The sequence below is a fragment of the Antedon mediterranea genome, chromosome 8 (genome assembly GCF_964355755.1).
Source record: "Antedon mediterranea chromosome 8, ecAntMedi1.1, whole genome shotgun sequence".
Taxonomy (NCBI): domain Eukaryota; kingdom Metazoa; phylum Echinodermata; class Crinoidea; order Comatulida; family Antedonidae; genus Antedon; species Antedon mediterranea.
The window spans coordinates 15403535-15427802 of record NC_092677.1 but is presented as its reverse complement, the minus strand read 5'-3'; the positions used below and the strand labels follow the sequence as shown (position 1 = coordinate 15427802).

Genomic DNA, 24268 nt, shown 5'->3' with positions numbered 1-24268 from the left:
ATTCCCACTGATCAAGAAAGAGGGCATATTCCTAGTCTGTCTGCGACATGTACATCGCTAATAGTTTAGTATAATTACCTATTTCACAGAATGTTCCTGAGAAACATGATGGACAGGAACATGTGTAAGAAGTACAAGAACCAGATACTGCAACGCAAGCTCCTCCATTCTGACAAACGTTGTTGACACAAGGGTTTTGAGCTAGTGAAACAAAATACCAATGTTATAATAAATTATTACTCTCTAATCAAAGAGTAGAATCATTATGTTGATTATATCAATATTGTAATTCTTTTCTTGCACATTTTGGTAAGCCACTAACATGTTTCACAAAAAGCACCGGTGAAGCATGCTCGACATGAACACGTGTAAGCAGTACAAAAAACAGCAATAGCAGTACACACTCCTCCGTTTTGACATGCACTTCCAGCACATGGATCCTGGCCTAATAGAAAAACATTTTATTTAATGGCCTGTATACATTCAACTTCACACTGATCAAGAAAGTGGGCATAGTTCTAGTCTGTCTGCGGCATGCACATCGCTAATAGTTTAGTATAATTACCTATTTCACAGAATGTTCCTGAGAAACATGATGGACAGGAACATGTGTAAGAAGTACAAGAACCAGATACTGCAACACAAGCTCCTCCATTCTGACAAACATTGTTGGCACAAGGGTTTTGAGCTAGTGAAACAAAATACCAATGTTATAATAAATTATTACTCTCTAATCAAAGAGTACAATCATTATGTTGGTTATATAAATATTATAATTATTTTCTTGTAAATTTTGGTAGGCCCCTAACCTGTTTCACAAAAAGCTCCGGTAAAGCATGCTGGACAGGAACACGTGTAAGCAGTACAAATACCAGCAATAGCAGTACACACTCCTCCGTTTTGACATGCACTTCCAGCACATGGATCCTGGCCTAATAGAAAACAATTGTATTTACTGGCCTGTATTCATTCAAATTCCCACTGATCAAGAAAGAGGGCATATTCCTAGTCTGTCTGCGACATGTACATCGCTAATAGTTTAGTATAATTACCTATTTCACAGAATGTTCCTGAGAAACATGATAGACAGGAACATGTGTAAGAAGTACAAGAACCAGATACTGCAACGCAAGCTCCTCCATTCTGACAAACGTTGTTGGCACAAGGGTTTTGAGCTAGTGAAACAAAATACCAATGTTATAATAAATTATTACTCTCTAATCAAAGAGTAGAATCATTATGTTGATTATATCAATATTGTAATTCTTTTCTTGCACATTTTGGTAAGCCACTAACATGTTTCACAAAAAGCACCGGTGAAGCATGCTCGACATGAACACGTGTAAGCAGTACAAAAAACAGCAATAGCAGTACACACTCCTCAGTTTTGACATGCACTTCCAGCACATGGATCCTGGCCTAATAGAAAAACATTTTATTTAATGGCCTGTATACATTCAACTTCACACTGATCAAGAAAGTGGGCATAGTTCTAGTCTGTCTGCGGCATGCACATCGCTAATAGTTTAGTATAATTACCTATTTCACAGAATGTTCCTGAGAAACATGATGGACAGGAACATGTGTAAGAAGTACAAGAACCAGATACTGCAACGCAAGCTCCTCCATTCTGACAAACGTTGTTGGAACAAGGGTTTTGAGCTAGTGAAACAAAATACCAATGTTATAATAAATTATTACTCTCTTATCAAAGAGTAGAATCATTATGTTGATGTTATCAATATTAAAACTATATTTAATTCGTCACTATGACGAATTATAGGTTATATGCATTGATTTAAATAAAGATAATTGATTGATTTAAGATATTTTGATTGATTGATTTTCTCAGAATCTTTAGTTATTTATAATATGTGATAGGATCTTGCTAATGCAAATACAATAGCCGGTATCATAATCCGATCAAAGATCCTTCTGCGTATATAATGTAATAAACCACATTTTGTGTTTTTAAATAAATTTCATTATAAATCATCTGTATAATCTATACACTAAGAAATAAATACAATTGAACAAACAATACGGATAATAAAAAAAAAATCTTATTTCGTTTCGTTTCCCAAGGTGAGACTCGAACTCGGTACCTTGAATGCTATAGACACGAGCAAAGACCACCGAGCCATACACAACTGACTAAAAATTATGAAAATCTTCCTCCGTGTATTTACTATGCAGTAACCACTTTGGTGCAGATAGATTATTACATACCGCAATAAATTATAATGTTTTACTATGATGACATCTTTAAAGATTTTTAAAAATGATGCACTGTCAAACTATATACTTTTAACTTTAATATATGAACTTCTTAAGGAAGAAAGTTAATGTTAAGTTTGTTATTTCGGCCTAAGAAAATTTTATAATTTGTTTGATTGTCGAAATTAATTTTTGTAAATTTAATATGCCATTAATGATGACTTAATAACTTTTGTTCTCTTGATTTCATAATAAATCATACATATGATACATACACTTCAAGAAAATGAAATAAAAAATCGGTGTTTCCGAGCATTCTAACGATATATATTAATTTTAAAATTTAGCATATTTCCACCATTTTGTTAACTTACACGTGCGTAGCCTGTCACTTTTGACGTACTCGTATAACGCTGTTTGGCGTTGAAAAGATAATACAATATGATGATATTGTTAAAGAAAGGTTATACAACAGTAATCGGACAAAAACAGTGCGCAATAACGTTTGACGCGCAGTGCGCGTGCAAAAATCTGCGCACTTATGGCAATTTTTAAACGCTTAAAATTGCCTGAAACCAAAGATAATAAAAGGAAAAGATACAACAGTTCCGTTGGCGGTGTAAACCACATCCGGGTTACTATTTGCCTACGCCTGAAGGTGGCGCATTTCTTTTTCTCTAGAAGAGGTGCGCCACCTTCAGGCGTGGGTAAGGTAAAACTTTTATTGTAAATATCTATCAAAATGCAAACGATGATTATTTATCAAAATAATTATCAAAATATTAATAATATCAAAATTAGTAGAGCACAGACGCGAGAACACATCAGATCATCACGATACATCGAAACGTGGGATTAGACGGGAACCATATCTAGAGCCCGCCGTCGTTCGGCTGCTGGATTCTTACGCGTCCATGAATAAGCGTCCGCGTTTCCTATCCTTCTATGTATAACAGCGCGTACTGTTGATTCTTTACCTATTTATATTCTTTGCTGAAACGTACTCTAATTTCATCGAAAATAAATTCTGAATATTTTGAACATTTTAAGCGTGCATACGCATGCGTTATATGCGCTACGCACGTAATTGTATTGCCATATGATGAAATATGACCTGAAATTTATGAGTACCAAATTTTGTTTAAAAGTGATTCATGCTTGTGAAGATATGATTACAAACGTGATTTCGTTAAATCGCGCGTAGACCGCGTAATGTTTGATTGCGCTCCGTGAAAACATAACCACATCGATTCCTGGCCATAAGGAATATACTCTGAAAAATTGACTTAGTTAGATGAAACTGATATCAAGATAATTGACGGACAAATAGTGCTAAGGAAAGAATAAATAAATAAACTAGATTTAATTCGTCATTATGACGAATTATAGGTTATATGCATTGATTTAAATAAAGATAATTGACTTTTAAAAGATATATTGATTGATTGATTTTCTCAGAATCTTTAATTATTTATAATATATGATAGGACCTTGCTAACGCGACCACCATAGCCGGTATCACAATCCGATCAAAGATCCATATGCGTATAATGTCATAAACCACATTTGTTGTTACATACTAATAAAGACATAAGTTAATTTTTATCTAGATTTCATTATAAATCATGTGTATAATCTATACACTAAGAAATAAATTTGAACAAACAATACGGATAATAAAAAAAAAATCTTATTTCGTTTCCCGAGGTGAGACTCGATCTCGGTACCTTGAATGCCATAGACACGAGCACAGACCATCGAGCCATACACAACTGACTAAAAGTTGTAGAAAAATTCCTCCGTGTATTTACTATGCAGTAACCAGTTTGGTGCAAATAGAATGAATTATAATTTTTTACTATGATGACATCTTTAAAATGTAAACAAATGATGCACTGTCAAACTATATACTTTTAACTTTAATATATGAACTTTGGAAGGAAGAAAGTTAATGTTAAGTTTGGTATTTTGGCTTAAGAAAATGTCATAATTTGTTTGATTGTCGAAATTATTTTTTTTTAATTTAATATGCAATTAATGATGACTTAATCAACTTTTGTTCTCTTAATTTGACAATAAATCATACATATGATACATACACTTCAAGAAAATGAGATAAAAAATAGGTGTTCCCCTGCATTCTGACGATATATATTAATTTTAAAATTTAGCATATTTTCACCATTTTGTTAACTTATACGTGCGTAGCCAGTCACTTTTGACGTGCTCGTATAACGCAATTTCGAGTTGAAACGTGAATCAAATATGATGATATTATTAAAGAAAGATTGTAAAACAGAAATCGGGCAAAAAGAGGGCGCATCAACGTTTAACGCGCAGTGCGCGTGAAAAAATCGGCGCACTCATGGCAATTTTTTAAACGCTTAAAATTGCCTGAAACGTACTCTAATTTCATCGAAAATAAATTTTGACAATTTTGAACATTTTAAGCGCGCGTACGCAAGCGTTATATGCGCTACGCACGTAATTGTATTGCCATATAATGAAATATGACCTGAAATTTATGAGTACCAAATTTTGTTTAATTGTGATTCATGCTAGTGAAGATATGATTACAAACATGATTTTGTAAAATCGCGCGTAGACCGCGTAATGTTTGATTGCGCACCGTGAAAACATAACCACATCGATTCCTGGCCATAAGGAATACACTCTGAAAAATTGACTTAGTTACATGAAACTGATATCAAGATAATTGACGGACAAATAAATAAATAAATAAAGAAATAAATAAAGATTTTGACAGAATCAAGAGGTTATATGCATGAATGCATGCATATAACCTAATAAATAAATAAATAAATAAATAATTATTTTCTTGCAAATGTTGGTAGGCCACTGACCTGTTTCACAAAAAGCTCCGGTGAAGCATGTTGGACAGGAACACGTGTAAGCAGTACAAAAACCAGCAATAGCAGTACACACTCCTCCGTTTTGACATGCACTTCCAGCACATGGGTCCTGGCCTAATAAAAAATATTTTATTTAATGGCCTGAAAACATTCAAATTCACACTGATCAAGAAAGAGGGCATAGTTCTAGTCTGCCTGCGGCATGCACATCGCTAATAGTTTAGTATAATTACCTATTTCACAGAATGTTCCTGAGAAACAAGATGGACAGGAACATGTGTAAGAAGTACAAGAACCAGATACTGCAACGCACGTTCCTCCATTCTGACAAACGTTGTTGGCACAAGGGGTTTGAGCTAGTGAAACAAAATACCAATGTTATAATAACTTATTACTCTCTAATTAAAGAGTAGAATCATTATGTGGATTATATCAATATTATAATTATTTTCTTGCACATTTTGGTAGGCCACTGACCTGTTTCACAAAAAGCACCGGTGAAGCATGCTGAACAGGAACACGTGTAAGCAGTACAAACACCAGCAATAGCAGTACACACTCCTCCGTTTTGACATGCACTTCCAGCACATGGATCCTGGCCTAATAGAAAAACCATTTATTTAATGCCCTGTATACATTCAAATTTACACTGATCAAGAAAGAAGGCATAGTCATAGTCTGTCTGCGGCATGCACATCACTAATAGTTTAGTAAAATTACCTATTTCACAGAATGTTCCTGAGAAACATGATGGACAGGTACATGTGTAAGAAGTACAGGAACCAGCTACTGCAACGCACGCTCCTCCATTCTGACAAACGTTGTTGGCACAAGGGTTTTGAGCTAGTGAAAACAAATTACCAATGTTATAATAAATGATTACCCTCTAATCAAAGAGTAGAATCATTATGTTGATTATATCAATATTAAAATTATTTTCTTGCAAATGTTGGTAGGCCACTGACCTGTTTCACAAAAACAGACGTCGATAACTTGTAAATAAGCTAACGAATGAACCCTTCTTTTTCTTCTATTGCCCTTTTCAAACTAGAGACCACCAAAGCTCATTGCAGTTTTTCACTGGAGGTTACGGGCGTGCACTAAATATACGAAAGAAACAAACCTATTTCACAGTTATTTCCAATCCAACAACCAGAGCACGTGCAGGTAAAGCTTGTTCCAAGAGTATTACATACCCCACCATTTTGACAAGGAGCAGAACTACATGGATTAACGCCTATAGTAAAAAAATTCAATAAAAAAAAATTCATAAAAACAGCTTAAAATCTTTAACTTTTCCTTAAAGAAATATTGTATTTTTCTTTAAAATTTGTCCTTGTTAGTTCACATATTTAGCTCCGCGTGCACTTTCACAATCTTCGCTGGATTGAAAGTTGTTGGCATTCTCATTACAATAAAAGGCAAATGGCTGACATGTCGTGCCGTCAAAGTAATATCGTAACATAGGATCTACTGCGCATGTTCCCGCTACTAGTGATAGGGTGCATATATCTAGAGGAAAAGTATTATGTTAAATGACCTGTTGTTTCTTGTCAAGCATTAGAACAGCCGAGTTCCTGTATAATATAGTAATACACAAGATGTTGCAGAAATAGCTCTTTTTTGTTAAGAAAGCCTAATCCTGTCACATGAATATAAATATAGCTAGCTATATCGAAATTTTGACATGATAGCAAAACAAACAACAAATAAATAAAACAACAAATTGTTATTTGTTTTGCAATTTTAAAATGTCAACATATAAATACGTGCGTAAACCGGGAAATTATGTATAACTTCGTTTAGCTATGCCTAAGAGCTATACTGTCTAGCCCTGGGAGACAACATAGAATTAACAAACTGGCAATATGAAATTTACTTCTAAAACACTAATATTAGACATTTGAAATGAACGACGGCCAATGTGCAATGTATTTTGTTTTTCGAAATTTCGACATACGTAAAAAAACACAAAACAAAACATTTTTTTTATTTGTTGTTTGCTATATCGAAATTTCGACATATATTTGTTGTTTTTATTAATTTTTTTTTTTTTTTCGAAATATAGGCTAGTCAATCTAGCAAAAAAAACAGCCCAAAGTGAAACAAATTGCAAACAGAGATTTTTCTTTTTTAAATGGTCATATATGATGAGGAGATCAAAATTTGAGCATCACACCTCTGTCACTCATCCCGATGATATGCAAATTAGCTTAAATATGCAAATTAGGGTGAAATTACAAGGTTACCATATCTCAAAAACTACTAGTCCGAGAGAGTTGATTTTTTCACTGATCTATTCAAAATGTATATATTTATATTTACTCTAATGAAAAATTTTACGAAAAAACGACCGGAAGTACAACATTTGACCTTCGACCCCATTTCTCAATGTTTGCATATACAATGTGACTAAAATGTCTGTAGAGACTTTATTTTGCCCTCAAATGACCCAGACATAGGTTCCTAATAGCCAGCATAGGATCACTTTGTAATTCCCAAAATCACACCTTTGTCAAACACCTCGAAAGTATGCAAATTAGTAGTACAATGTAAATAAAATATGCAAATAAGAGGAAAAAATTACAGTTGTCCTATATCTCGAAAACCACTAATGCTAGAGAGCTGATTTTTTCACAGCCGTATTCAAAATGTACATATTTCTATTTGCTCCAATGAAACATTTTACAAAAAATTGACCGAAAGTATGACATTTGACCCTCGACCCCATTTCTCAATATTGCATATATAAATGAAACTAAAATGTCTGTAGAGACTTTGTTTTGCCCTCAAATGACTTCGATACAGGTTTCTAATAGCCAACATAGGACTGTTTAGTAGATCTCAAAATCACACCTGTATCACTCACCTCCAAAGTATGCAAATTATTAGTACAAGTTACATGAAATATGCAAATTAGAGGGTGAAATTAAAGGTTCCTATATATCAAAAACCACTAAGGCTAGAGAGTTGATTTTTTCAATAACTTGTTCAGAATGTACATATTTATATTTACTCTAATGAAACATTTTACGAAAAAATGACCGGAAATACAACAATTGACCCTCAACCCCATTTATTAATGTTTGCATACATAATGCGACTAAAATGTCTGTAGAGACTTTGTTTTGGACTCAAATAACTCGGATACATGTTTCCTATAGTCAGCATAGGACCGCTTTGTAATTCCCAAAATCACGCCTTCATTTTGGCATGGTTGGAATTCCCTTTTTTTGTATTAGTTTATGTACAGCGCTTAGAGGTTACACAACATTAGGCGCTATATAAATCCAGGATATTATTATTATTATTTCTCAATATTTGCATATAATGCAACTAAAATGTATGTACAGACTTTGTTTTGGCCTCAAATGACTCGGATACAGGTTTTTTATAGCCAGTATAAGTCAAGCACCTCGAAAGTATGCAAATTAGTAGTACAAGCTATATGAAATATGCAAATTACAGTGAATTGCCTTATGTATCTCGAAAACGCTAATGACCGAGAGAGAGATATGGCAACTTTCTTGTACTACTGATTTGCATACTTTCAAGCGAAATAACAGAGGTGTGATTTTGAGAATTACTAAACAGTTCTATGCTGGCTATAGAAAATCTGTATCTGGGTCATTATTGAAAAAAAATTTATCGAAAGTATGACATTTGACCCTCGAACCTATTTCTCAATATTATTTGCATATAACGCAACTAAAATGTATGTACATACTTTGTTTTGGCCTCAAATGACTTGGATACAGGTTTTATATAGCCAGTATAGGATCGTTTAGTAATTCCAAAAGTCAAGCAACTCGAAAGTATGCAAATTATTAGTACAAGTTATATGAAATATGCAAATTACAGCCTTATGTCTCTCGAAAAACGCTAATGACCGATAGAGATATGGCAACTTTCACCTCTTGTACTACTAATTTTCATATTTTCTAGGGAAATAACAAAGGTGTGATTTTGAGAATTACTACAGTTCTATGCTGGCTATAGAAAACCTGTATCTGAGTCATTTGAGGCCAAAACAGTCTGTACAGATATTTTAGTTGAATTATATGAAAATATTGAGAAATAGGATCAAGGGTCCAATGTCATAATTCAATCAAGACAATTTTTGCATAAAATGTTTCATTACAGCGAATATAAATATGTACATTCTGAATCAACTCTGAATTCAAATCAACTCTCTAGCATTAATGGTTTTCGAGATATGGGAAGACAGTAATTTCACCCCTAATTTGCATATTTCATGTAACTTGTACTAATAATTTACATACTTTCAAGGTATGTGACAAAGATGTGATTTTGGGAATTACAAAGAGGTCCTATGCTGACAATAGGAAAACTGTATCCGAGTCATTTGAGTCCAAAAAAATTATCTACAGACATTTTAGTCGCATTATGTATGCAAACATTGATAAATAGGGTCGAGGGTCAATTGTTGTATTTCCGGTCATTTTTTCGTAAAATGTTTCATTAGAGCAAATATAAATATGTACATTCTGAACAAGTTTTTGAAAAAATCAACTCTCTACCTTAGCGGTTTTCGATACATATAGGAACCTGTAATTTCACCCCCTAATTTGCATATTTCATGTAACTTGTACTAATAATTTGCATACTTTGAAGGTGAGTGATACAGGTGTGATTTTGAGATTTACTAAACATTCCTATGTTGGCTATTAGAAACCTGTATCCGAGTCATTTGAGGGCAAAACAAAGTCTCTACAGACATTTTAGTTTTCATTATACTGTATATGCAATATTGAGAAATGGGGTCGAGGGTCAAATGTGCATTTTTTTGTAAAATATCTCATTACAGCAAATATAAATATATACATTTTAAATATTTTAGTGAAAAAATCAACACTGTAGCATTAGCGGTTTTCGGGATATGGCAACGGTGTAATTTCACTCCCTAATTTGCATATTTAATATTACTTGTACTACTAATTTGCATACTTTCGAGGTGCGTGACGAAGTTGTGATTTTAGGAATTATAATACAGTTCTATGGTGGGTATTGAAAAACAATATCCAAGTCATTGAGTCCAAAATAAAGTCTCTACATACATTTTAATCACATATTTATGTAAATATTGAGAAATGGGGTCAAGGGTCAACATTTGGTACTTCCGGACATTTTTCTGTAAAATGTCTCATTAGAGCAAATATAAATATATATATTTTGAACCAGACTGTACAAAAATGAACTCTCTACGATTAGTAGTTTTTAAGATATGGCAACCCTGTAATTTCACCCTAATTTGCATATTTAAGCTAATTTGCATACCTTCGGGATGAGTGTCAGAGGTGTGACGTTCAAAAAATAATTACCTTATCATATGTAACCATTAAAAAAAAAAAATCTCTGTTTGCAATTTGTTTCACTCAAAATGCTAGATTGACTAGCCTAATAGGCCAATATTATGCACAAACATCCATAAAAAATAGAATTATTTTTAATTGTGATGTGTTTATATTGATTTTCATTGTATCTAATGTACATAATATCATACATTTATTGTGCATGCACCAGCTACTATTGGTAAGGTTAAGTAAATATTTTCACAAAACGTTCATCATTAATAAGTGCCGCTCATCATTCATTACTGGAAAATAATGAACATCTATAAACAATAGAACTATGTTTAATTGTGATGTGTTTTTATTCATTTTCATTGTATCGAAACTAGCTAGTGACGTAATGTAAGTTGTTTCTGATCACAATGATACCACACGATATATACCAAGACATTCAACTAATTAGCCGATATTTGTGTTTAATGTAATCTTACCTAGTGTTTCACACCTTGTGCCAGTATACGAACTTGTACATGTACAACTGTAGCCTGTAGCAGTGTTGGTACAAGTACCTCCATTAAGACAAGGAGAACTATCACATGGAGTTGAGACTACTAATATAAAGAGACAAAACACATTTAATAAAATATAATTATGACCATATATATGATGATGATTACTGCCTCTCCGCTGAAAAATCTGTCGACTGCTCCGTATTTCTCTTTTACCAGTTTCTTCCAATCGGATCTTTCATTGGCTTGTTGTTTTAAGTTGTTTGATGTCGTTCTTGGTTTTCAATTGTCCGGGATACATGATGTTTGTGTTCTGCTTATAAAGGGTGAGTAGGTCGTTGCTGAGAGTTATTGGTAGGATGGTTCTCGGTCTTCCTCGAAATTTTATATTGGTAGTGTTGCTGAAATAATAGCTTACTGCTGTGCTGGTGTATATGGGTCTTGTCTGAGTATGTGACCCAATAGTCTCCATCGTGCGTCGACTATTTCTAACGAAATTGTTTTGTTCCTGTCCTTCTGTATAAATTTATGTTCGATATCCTGTCTGGAAAACCTGATACCTATAATTTTGCGAAGTTGTTGTCTGTGAAATGTGTCAAGTTTATGTGCTTCTTCTTTTGTGAGCCCCCATGTTTCGGAGTTGTAGAGTAATATACTTTACTAGTGAGTTGTAAAGCTACGTATTTTTAATTTGATTTTATCTTTTCGAAGCCACATCGAGTTTAGTTTGGTCATTGCAACACGCGCTAGTTGTTTTCTTCTAATTATGTCTTGTCTGTCACCAAGGAGCGATCCTACTTTTTTCGTGTTTCTCCATTGTTCTTGTATGTCTTCTTTTTGTCGTCTTACGATCGTGTGTTCTGTTTTTTTTAAATTTACATTTAAGTTGAAAGTTGATAGATGGCGTTCTAATTGGTTGACGTTATGCTTGCTGTTTAGACTTAAAAAATCTACATGATCAGCATATGTTATCTTTTGAGGGATTTTTGTTTGGTTATTTTTTCGGATTCCTTGTAGGGCAGACTCAAGGTAAACAGTGAATAAGACCGGGCTTAAGCTATCACCTTGAGGGGTGCCGATGTTGGTTTGGAATATTGGCTGTTCTTTTGCCCCTTTTATTTTTAGATTTAGTCAGGTTTCACTAAGCAGAAATCTAACGATCATATAGAGGTGGTGATAAATTGACAATGTGTTGCGTTGTATTTTCTTTTGGTGTGTATTATTTGAAAAAAAAAACTGTAAATAAATATGCGCTTTCACTTAACTTACCTTGGCATGCATTCATACACGACTCTATTGAATCAAAATTGTTGCCATTTCCATTACATTGATATGAAAATGCAATACAGCTTGACGAACCACTGTCGTAATAATATCTCAATACATAGATTGCATTCCCACAATTTGAACCAGAATCATGAGGTACGTCACAAACATCTGGAATTTAAAAGTAATGATGATCTTATATGTATTTTAATACAATAATTGTATTTATATTTTCATTATGGCATTTTAGCACAGAGCGTAGGCTGGGGTGGGCCCTCTCCCAGATAAAGGGAAAAAAGATCCACTTGTTTAGGCCTTCAGTAGGGCTGATATTTTCAAAGTAGAAGTCCTGGTCCTGGAGACTTTATATATTAATTATACTTATATTCTTTGTACATACATTATCAATTAACAACATTTTTTTCTCTTTTTAACAATTTTTATCTTTTTAATTCTTCCTTTTGCTTGAAAATAAATACAACTTAAAATGCGTTTTTATCTTTAATTAATTTTTATACATGTTAACGTAAATGCATTTTCTTTCTTTTATAATCTTATATAACTTTCTTTATACCTGCGTTATCAACAATTTTTTTTTCTCTTTGAACAATTTTGTCATAAATACAAATGAGATGCGTTTTTATCTTTGATTAATTTTTATACATGTCATCATTAATACATTTTCTTTCTTTTATAATCTTATACATTAACCATGCTTATATGTTTTTAGTCGCGTGGAAGCGACTCTTTAGTTCACTATGTCGGTCGGTCGGTCTGTCTGTCTGTCTGTCGGTCTGCTGTCGGTCTGTCTGTCTGTTGGTCTGTCTGTCTGTCTGTCGGTCCGGTATCACTATGCGTTTTATCGCTTTCTGACCTTATCTTGATATCAGTTTAATCTAGCTAGGTCAATTTTTCACAGTATATTCCTAATGGCCAGGAATCGATGTGGTTATGTTTTCACGGTGCGCAATAAAAAATTACGCGGTCTACGCACGATTTAACGAAATCACGTTTGTAATCATATCTTCACAACCATGAATCACAATTAAATAAAATTTGGTACTCATAAATTTCAGGGCATAAATCATCATAATATGGCAATACAATTACGTGCGTAGCGCATGTAACGCATGCGTACGCGCGCTTAAAATTTTCAAAATTTATTTTCGATGAAATAAGAGTACGTTTCATGCAATTTTAAGCGTTTACAAAATTGCCATGAGTGCGCATATTTTTGCGCGCGCACTACGCGTTAAATGTTATTGCGCACTCTTTTTGCCCGATTTCTGTTTTCTTGACTTTCTTTTCAACTCGAAATTACGTTATACGAGCACGTCAAAAGTGACAGGCTACGCACGTGTAAATTAAAAAAATATAAATGTTTTTAAACCTTTCAACATTTTTAAACATGTTTAGTAATTTCGGTCAGTATAGTTCACTATGTCGGTCGGTCGGTCTGTCTGTCGGTCTGTCGGTTTGTTTGTCTGTCGGTCTGTCGGTCGGTCTGTCTGTCGGTCCGGTATCACTATGCATTGTAGCACGCGACTTAATGGCTGTTGGCCTTGTTAATAATCAATTAACATATTTTTCTTAATTTTTAAATTTTTTTGGGGTGTTTCTTTCTTTGTTTACATACATAATTTCTTTTTAAATTAGACATATTTAGACACGTATAGGTCGATATACATACATATGTGTATATCTATATATAAATTTACGTAAGGGCAAAATTCGGTAAATCGCGCCTTACTTCTAGAATTTTTACTCGATGGTATATAAAGTTGGTTCGTACTTTCGGTACTGATTTTAACCACCTGATGTAACCCTGTTTACTAATTAAATTAAGTTAGATAATTAGTTATTGACGACTAAAACGAATTTAGGTTCAACGATTTGCCCCAAATAGGGGTGTTTTCCGATCGTGGTATACACTGTCTAATGGATGTTCATCTTGAAAAATACCCGCCACAAAAATGCGAGGAGGCTTCGCATTTTTCTATCTCCTCCTACGATAAAATAGGGGTGTTTTCCGATCGTGGTATACACTGTCTAATGGATGTTCATCTTGAAAAATACCCGCCACAAAAATGCGAGGAGGCTTCGCATTTTTCTATCTCCTCCTACGATAATTGTTTTTAATAGCTGAAAACCGGTTGAACAGTTCGAGTACAGCATCATAATGTTGAAGACAGGCCGATTTTCTTTTAAAAATACTATTTTGATAGATTTAATATACGTTTTTACAAATGTATTGATTTGTGATGAATGGAACATTCTAAATTATTTGGTTTAACCATAGAGGTATAGATTTAGATTTATGGGCCCCCTTGGAGAATAAACATAAATAGTATTGCAATGCTGTACAATACTGTTAAGGTATTAACCACTTTTGATCGCAATTTGAATCGCAAATTTCTTACTGTGAGTGTTGGTACTGTTAGATGTAATATAAAAATATACAAATAAACTTTATTACTGTGAGTGTGGGTAGGCCCTACTGTTAGATTATAAACATATAATATACAAATAAACATTCCAAATTATTTGGTTTAACCATTATACAGGTATAGATTTAGATTTATGGGCCCCCTTGGAGAATAAACATAAATAGTATTGCAATGCTGTACAATACTGTTAAGGTATTAACCACTTTTGATCGCAATTTGAATCGCAAATTTCTTACTGTGAGTGTTGGTACTGTTAGATGTAATATAAAAATATATACAAATAAACTTTATTACTGTGAGTGTAGATAGGCCCTACTGTTAGATTATAAACATATAATATACAAATAAATAAACGTTATTACTGACAGTTGCTTCACAACGTTTGTATTAATTAATAATTTAAAAATATATAAACGTCGTAGTGGTGTATCGTTACATGTACTTTACTATTTCAATCGACTATGAAAGTGAGAGTTTTAACAAAGTACCGTATTAAATCGTAAATGTTTTACTGTATTTAGTGGTACATTATTTATAGGCCTATAAAACATTAAAAACAATATTTCGTTACTGAGTGGATAAGAATATATTTTAAAATGTTTCCTCTTTGTACCTATCTTCTTCCCCCATCCCCCAACCCTTATGTTACATACAAAACACAAATTAGGTTTGTTTAAATTAGTCCAAATAAAAAAATTTGACTCATTTTGTTTCTCTCTCGGAAGTAATTCCCAGGGTGCTAATTTTGGTTGACTACATAAATCATTGTGTATATTTATTCGTTTCTGTAAACGACAATGTATTATAGTCCTGCGGTACGTACATTTGAAATCTCCATTTTTTTCTCGCTGGAAATACTGTGTATTCGAGAACCATCTGTTGGCACGACCTAGATGGTACGCGAGCGAAGCGAGCGTGCCATCTAGTATATACAAATACATCATACATACAAACGTACCAAACACGTACTAATACATATATACATATATATATATCTATACCCACAGCACTTGACAGCTTTATACTATGACGTTATCCAAATTCCTTCACTTGCACTGATGAAGGGCTAGTGTTGCCCGAAAGCTCTGCTAATTTTTCTGGCTGTTTACTTTATCGTTTTGATTTAGCTTTTCGCTTTTTATTTTTGTATCTCCATTGAGATCCAGCCACTGATACCCACAGCATTGTCAATTTTTTCAGTAATTTGCCTTTGGATTTATATCTATACCCACATATACACATGCGTATACATACATAAGCATACCAATTTAAGGTTTTATGAAGAAATAGGCTATACACAAATATCATCAAACAAAAGTGTCAGGTAATCTTTTATTGAAGATTCTATTAATTATTTCGATTGGATATTTGCGTATTCTTAGTTCAAAGTATACAATCTGAGAGATATCATTAATATTACCATATACAAATTTAGAGATATATTAGTTTAGTAATATTTATAATGTTATTAATGGTTTTCATATGAAGACATTACGATCTCAAACTTTCACGTAATTTTTGGTTTTGAATGTCTGAATAAAGTTCATATGAAAACCATGTAAATGTAAAGTGCCATCTCCGGGTACCTGACAGCCCTAATTTTTCAAAAATGTCTTAGGTCAGCACTAAGATGAGAGGTCGGTGGGGTGGGGTGTTTTTTAGTTCCGAATTTACAATGACAATAACAGTAGCATATAATATGCGAGAACTTACTTTCTACGACTGTCTCACATCTAGTGTTAGTGTACGAGCTTGTACATGTACAACTGTAGCCTGTAGCAGTGTTGGTACAAGTACCTCCATTAAGACAAGGAGAACTATCACATGGATTGGTAACTACAATATAATAAAGAAATTATAAAATAATAAATAGGTATAGTAATGGTGCCGATTTAATAAGAAGATAATGATTATGAAGACAATGATCTGACATTTGTGAGAACTAAGAGCAATGATACAAGTGTCACTGTAGCCTGGGTAGTATTGGATTTGTGTATGAGTATTGTATTCCCTCACTTAACCGATCCCAGCGGCCGTTCTCCAATCACCATTCTAGTGAGATATTTCCCTTAAATACTAAGTAACGGTAATTCATATAAGTTGATAATTGATGATTTAAATATAGTTACACATGTTTAATCATATCTGTTAAGGTGAATATGGGTCTTAGACTCAAATCCTGGCTATGTCACCAAAAATGTTTCTCAATTCGAATTAAAGAATGCGTTACTTTAGCATCATATTAGAATAACTGTAGTTTAGAAAGTATTGGTTTTTTAAATAGTATTGTAAGTGGATATTTTGTTTCTGATTGTTTTTTTGCAATAAGACAAACAAAATTAAATATTGTGAGTACAATCAGAAAAACGTACCAGGTGTTTCACATGTTGTACCACTATATGAACTTGTACATGAACAACTGAAATTTATATCATCATTGACACAAGAACCTCCATTAAGACAAGGTGAGCTATCACACGGAGTAGTAACTAACATTAACAATAAAATAAGAATAGATGGTAGGTGACACGTAGACAGACGAAACAGTTATAATAATATACAAATGACAATACATTATTGTTAATTTAAAACATACAGGTAGTTGTGTACAGATGTCGTCTTTCTTCCGTTTCCGATCTCTCGCTTATTAGGCCTACTAACTCTCGTTGCAAACTCTTGTTATACAAAATGCATTTTCTCAAAATAAAAATTATGTTGGGTAAAGATGAGGATAATAGTTATAGTAAGTTGCTGCTGTGATAGAGATTATTGTTCAGCTCCTGAAGATAACTGTAATGTTACTACAGACATACCTAATGTTTCACATCTTGTACCAGTGTACGAGTTGGTACATGTACAGCTGTAGCCTGTGGTCAAACTGATACAAGTACCTCCATTAAGACAGGGGCTACTATCACATGGGGTTGCGACTACAATGCAAAAAGATTGAGAAAGAATTGTTTTCATGCACATGAATAGGTAAAGTTTACATTAAACACACAAATACATTTGCACAGTAGATCTACATAAGGTTGAACGATAATAAGTATTATTTATAAAACGTGGGAGTGTAATCTCAAATGTGAATTTTATTTTCTATCTTTTGTCAATGCTAAATCTTTTTGATAACACACACGTGTTAACATTTCTCGTAGGCGTATTTTGTAATAATAGGTAGATAAGTGTGAAACGGTATCCGTCTACTACCGTAAAGGCCATCATAACCTTTATATGATTTTTTTGGCCTGCGTCATGGACTATGTATACGACGTAAAAGTTAAAAGTCAAGCTTAACTGGAAAATGAGGCTTCACCCTGTCCTACTTACCAATAGTTTCACATGTTGTTCCAGTGTAACCACTAAGGCATGTACAGCTATACGCTGTTCCCATATTATTACAGGTACCCATGTTACTACAAGGAGAACTGCTGCATGGATTTGCTGCAACTATAGATATTACATAATAATGAAGTTATTTAGTTCAGTTACCTAAATATCGGCAAGCAATTAACAAACAGTTTAATAACAATTATAAGAAGTTCTCATCAGCTGGCAAAGATAGCCATTGTACTATACAAAAACATATCATTTTATTTTTAGTTTTATACAACTGTATACAGTAGAACCGTAATGGGGGACACCTCTGGACTCCTGACTTGTGTCTCCTGAATGGAGACTCCTGAAGTTTAATTTACTGTGACCTTTTGTGGTTCACTCAATGCTGCTTTTTTTCAATTTTAGGCAAATTGTCAAGAATAACCACAAGTGAACTCAATCACTTTCCTTCTCTCAACAAATACACAAGATGCTCTAAACAAACAAAAACTTATTACAAGTCTTTGGGAGTGGAGTTCTGACATCCTGAGACATATGACAGGACTTGAACCCAGGACCCATAGATTGGTAGCCAAGTATCATAAGCACCAAGCCCAACTCCACTACATTTAAATGGTATATGTATTATGGCGATTACTGGGAAAACCACACGAACATAAGACATAAGTTAATGAAAACTCTTACCATTGCATTGCGTTTCACAATCCATCATGCTTTCAAAGTTGTTGCCATTTCCCTCGCAGAAATATACAAATGCATTACAAGCTGCCATAGCACTGTTGTAATAGTATCGCAGAACTGAGACTTGCGTATTGCATGGACCAGATTCAACGGGAAAAGCACACACATCTTACCAATTTAGATAATTATATAAAAATGAAGTCATAAGAAAATATAATAATTGTGGGTTGTGGTGACACTCTGTTTCTGGATCAACATACTCTTATACTTATACATGATTCGTTTAGCATATAGTAAATTGAGATCAAGTATAGCAGAGTCACCATTAAACATAAGCAATGAGCCATATATTTCTACTTGTTTTAGCAATTGAAAACTTACCTACTTCTACGAGCGTTTCACATCTTGTGCCAGTGTATGTACTTGTACATGTACAGCTGTAGCCCGTAGTCACACTGGTACAAGTACCTCCATTAAGACAAGGGCTACTAGTACAAGCTAAATGGCCAATGAAAATAATATGTAAAATATATGCTTTAAATGAAGAAACTGATAACTAACTTTAATATCGGCTGCTACCAGCATCACTATAACTTTGTAACTTTAGTCGCGTGCGTGCAACGCGACTCTATACTATGTGGGTCAGTCAGTAAGCACTAAGCACTAACTCAAATTTGGGCATCCAAATTCCTTCACTTGCACTGATGAAGGGCTAGTGTTGCCCGAAAGCTCTGCTAACTTTTGATTTAGCTTTTTGATATATATATATATATGTGTGTGTGTTAGCATATTTAAACACAGGATTATTCTAAATTAATGGTAGGTAGTGTCCCTGTTTTTGTACTGTGACTGTTACAAACATTTTGACATCTCAAACCATAACATTCGTTTTATTGTTGTTCATAAAAGTTATCGATTACAAACCAATACTAACTAACCTGTAACCAGTATTTCACATCTTGTACCAGTATACGAGCTTGTACATGTACAACTGAAGCCTGTAGCAGTGTTGGTGCAAGCACCTCCATTAAGACAAGGATTACTAGCACATGGAGTTGTAACTAATAAGAAACGCACACAAAACACATTACAATAATATAATAAACAACGGTAACATTGTCACAGAACGGGTGCAAGTGTCTCTGTTGGACAATGAGAGGCATGGGGTCCAGAAGTAGGCATACAGCATAGAATGGAAATGTCAGATAGTTCAAATAGTAAGTTGAGTGATTGAAGTAATTTTCAACATAACTCTTTGACAATTATTGATATTACTGTATGAAACATTGGACAATGGAAGTTTTTAGGTAACCTTTTACATCTACCTCCCAGAATATTTATGCTGGTGATAAACTACCTTTGTTAGCGTGATCTTACCTAGTGTTTCACACCTTGTGCCAGTATACAAACTTGTACATGTACAACTGTAGCCTGTATCAGTGTTGGCACAAGTACCTCCATTAAGACAAGGAGAACTATCACATGAAGTAACTAACAACAAAATAAAACATAAGACATAACATTTATAACAGTACATAATTCATGAAGAGAACATGTCTAAATGTAAAATATTCATTTCAATTGATATTAGGTAAATTTGTCACATGTGATGCCATCAATCATCACACCGTTGAAGTTATGCATGTTCAAGCTACATTTATAAAGTGTAAAAAAACTTTAGATTAGGGATAAGACATTCTACCTTGGCATGCATCTGCACATGCTGATGGGCTTAAAAAATTGTTTCCATTTCCATTGCAAATATAGGCAAATGCCAGGCATGTCGTTCCGTCAAAGTAATATCGCACCACTGAAGTTCCTGCGCATGTTCCAGAATCATGTGGTAAAGTGCAAACATCTACGAAAATTAAGAATAAGGTAAAATAAATGTTGTTCTTTTGCATAGTTTATTAAAAAATCTGGTCATGAAGAGCACACTGCGATCTATAACAATATTACGAGGACAGAAATACAATTCCAACTAACCTGTGACCGGTGTTTCACATCTGGTGCCAGTATATGAGCCTGTACATGTACAACTGTAGCCTGTAGCAACGTTGCCACAAGTACCTCCATTAAGACAAGGAGAACTATCACATGGAGTTGTAACTGATAAAGATAACAAATATAAAATTACGATAAAACAGTAAACGACTGGCTGGAAGATGTTTGAGAGTTGGCAGTTAGAACTAACGCAAATACTCACTACAAAAGCAAATACATTTGCAACCATAGAAAAATAAATTCTTTTCCCCATGATACAAGAGAATGTTCTGTCCAATACCTCGTACCAACATCGGTAATGCACGTAATATACTTAATGGGAAAATATTATAAAAATCAACACAGAATCGTAATATAAAACAGTGATGAACTACTACTAACTAACTAACAGTGGTGTTTTATGTGAGTTTACCATGATTTTTAACACACAAAAAATGTTTAAATCGAGGACCTGCATATACCTAATGTCGGTGTCACCATGTTTCAAATAACCGCTGGACACTTGTCACTCATAATATCTAGTAAATTCACACACAATAAACAATTTTACACTTATCAAAAAACACAATAATATCATTATCACCTGCCACTCATTCGAGCCAGTCTTAAAACTAACACCTTTGTATACACCTGACCTTAACTCTGGAATTTTCTACATTTATCTCTTAATAAAACTTACAAGGTAGAATCCAATGCAACGACTTAAAATTAAACTGGACGATTTTTGTGTTAAATCATACAACTCACTCAGTCAGTCCTGGGATGTCCAGAACTGACTGACGGCTGCGGCTGGCTGCGAAAGTCAGCCGTAGACATCAGGAGCGAAATCTCTGAAACCCGACGGTGGTCCAAATTGGATGGGTACACTGCATCATGGAGTTGTAACTATTTTGCTTGATCTCACTTTGTTTTTTTCTTTTTTTGTCTCTGTGTCATTTTTTTTATAATTGCAATGCGTCCGTCTATGTTTTATGTTTTATGCTTAGAGACTACAAAAACAAGCCACGTTGGCTTCTGTGTGTCTTGACCATAAACAATGTCAACTGTCTGTTTATGTTGAATAAATGTTGTTGTTTTTATTTTTTAAAAAGAAAAAAAAAACTTCTTCCCAGTTAAATTATTGTCATTTAGTTGAAAATACCATTTCATTTGTGATATTGAAGCAGTATTTTTGCTAATGATTATAATAAAAAGTTGCTTTACGGTTACTTTTAAACAGAAAATCACTATTGCTTCTATTATCTTGTATATTAACTTCATTTGCTATAATCATCTTCCATTCATTTGGAATTACATTTACAAAAGAAATACATTCTATCAGTTCATTTCTTTTTAAAAAATTTTAGGTATTATTTTCCGTGATATTAGTATTCTATTTTCGTGTATTACGTCTCTCATAGTATTATATTCAAAGTATATCCGAGATTTAAAATATAGTGATTCTTTCTTTAAAGCGATAAGTTTATTTTCCCATAAATTTAGTTCTATAATTTCATAGTAGTTGTTTGTTGGAAATATACCAACATTAATATTCAACTTAACTACGTCATTCAGCATTTATTTGTAGGCATGGAAGTTAAGTCAGTATTTAACTAATAAACAAATAAAAATATAACAGTACATAAACAATTCATGGAGAGAAAGTATATCAATGTGTTAATATCCTTTTCAAATATGTTAGGCATATAAAATATTTTATTTTCTATTAGTATGATATTAGGTAAATGGTTGTGATGCCATCAAATACCACATAATTATGGAATTGTTGGCGTGATCTTACCTAGTGTTTCACACATTGTGCCAGTATACAAACTTGTACATGTACAACTGTAGCCTGTATCAGTGTTGGCACAAGTACCTCCATTAAGACAAGGAGAGCTATCACATGAAGCAACTAACAACAAAATAAAACATAAGACATAACATTTATAACAGTACATAATTCATGAAGAGAACATGTCTAAATGTAAAATTATTCATTTCAAATGCGTGATTAGGTATATAAAATGTTTCTATTTCTCTTACTATGATATTAGGTAAATTTGTCACATGTGATGCCATCAATCATCACACCGTTAAAGTTATGCATGTTCAAGCTACATTTATAAAGTGTAAAAAAACTTTAGATTAGGGATCAGACATTCTACCTTGGCATGCATCTGCACATGCTGATGGGCTTAAAAAATTGTTTCCATTTCCATTGCAAATATAGGCAAATGCCAGGCATGTCGTTCCGTCAAAGTAATATCGCACCACTGAAGTTCCTGCGCATGTTCCAGAATCATGTGGTAAAGTGCAAACATCTAGGAAAATTCAGAAGTATTAGTTAAATGAATGTGTACATATATCGTTTTTAAATAAATTTAAAAAAATATTCATATATGCCTAGTAATGTAGAAATACAGTTTGTGAAACAGAAAAAAATAATGAATGCGTCGTCCTCTTCACACAATTATATTTATTAATTCAAGTTTATTGTATTTTATTTATGAACTTGAACTTGAATACTGTAGTTGGTGTTTCACGAAATGCTGCCTACACAGAGTTTATGCAAATAACATTTAAGTGAGATATATTCCTTAAATACGGTTCTAAATAATAATTCACTATTCAATAACTACTTCAAGACTTCCTTGCTAGGCGTAGAGGCTAGCCTTAAGTTATATCATATCAGTAATGTATAATTTAGGAATTGGAGAGGCTAGATCCCTAGAAGTAATACATCAATTTGATTACTCCAATTGCAATTGTGGAGGAGAAGCCAGGTGTAATAAATGTAATGCATTGTGAGAAATAAAAAAAGGACAGAACAAAACACAAACAAAAAACAGGAAGTACACACATAATGAACGATACATTTGGTAATTACGTATTTGAATTTAGTAGCCATATCGGACAGAGAACAGCCGAAAAATAATCATTAAATATACACAAATAATTTGAAAAATATATTGAAAAAAATATTTTTTTAAAGAGGTGGGTTGCCGCATTGTATCCGCCTCTGCTACCTATTTTAACAAGGCCATATACATGGCTGCAATCGAGTGCTCAAGTCAGTGCTTACCGACCAACCGACCGACATAGTGAGCTGTAGAGTCGCGTTGCAAGCGACTAAAAACTGATGTATTTACAAACTAACCACAAGAAACGAGAGAAATAATTAAAGAGTAAAAAATGCAGAGTGTAATCGCATTTGTTGTTGTAATTATATTATACCTCTTTATCCTTGGCTGAATGATTTCCCTTTGCAGACAGCACGTGCCCTAGAGCTAATTTAGGGCCAATTGTTATACATTTAAAAGGCGAACATTATTCATTATAATAATATGCATTAGCTTTACAAACTATATTTAGATTGATAATGAGAACTGACATGCTAACTACAGTACAAAAAATACCAAGTTACTTGAACAGAGCAACCGTTATACTTTGTGTTGGTTGAGTAGAGTCAACTAAATAATGTTACACTTAATTCATTACACTAAACACTAGTCTTTTTTATCCAATCGTGTAAACAACAATACAGGATAAAATATTAATAATAAAATATTCTAGCATATTTTAACAATATATGTTATTTATTGTGTGATAAGATTATTGTACAGTCCAAGTAACCTATTGCT

At 33.4% G+C, this 24268-nt stretch overlaps 1 long non-coding RNA gene across 1 annotated transcript; it reads right to left on the bottom strand.

Moving 5' to 3' along the window:
- Positions 1 to 1136: 1136 nt before the first annotated feature.
- Positions 1137 to 5213, bottom strand: LOC140056159 (uncharacterized). The gene is made up of 3 exons (XR_011846729.1): positions 5082 to 5213; positions 1540 to 1662; positions 1137 to 1175 (listed from the first exon to the last, which is right to left on the bottom strand). It is a non-coding gene; the product is annotated as an uncharacterized lncRNA (long non-coding RNA).
- Positions 5214 to 24268: the final 19055 nt, after the last annotated feature.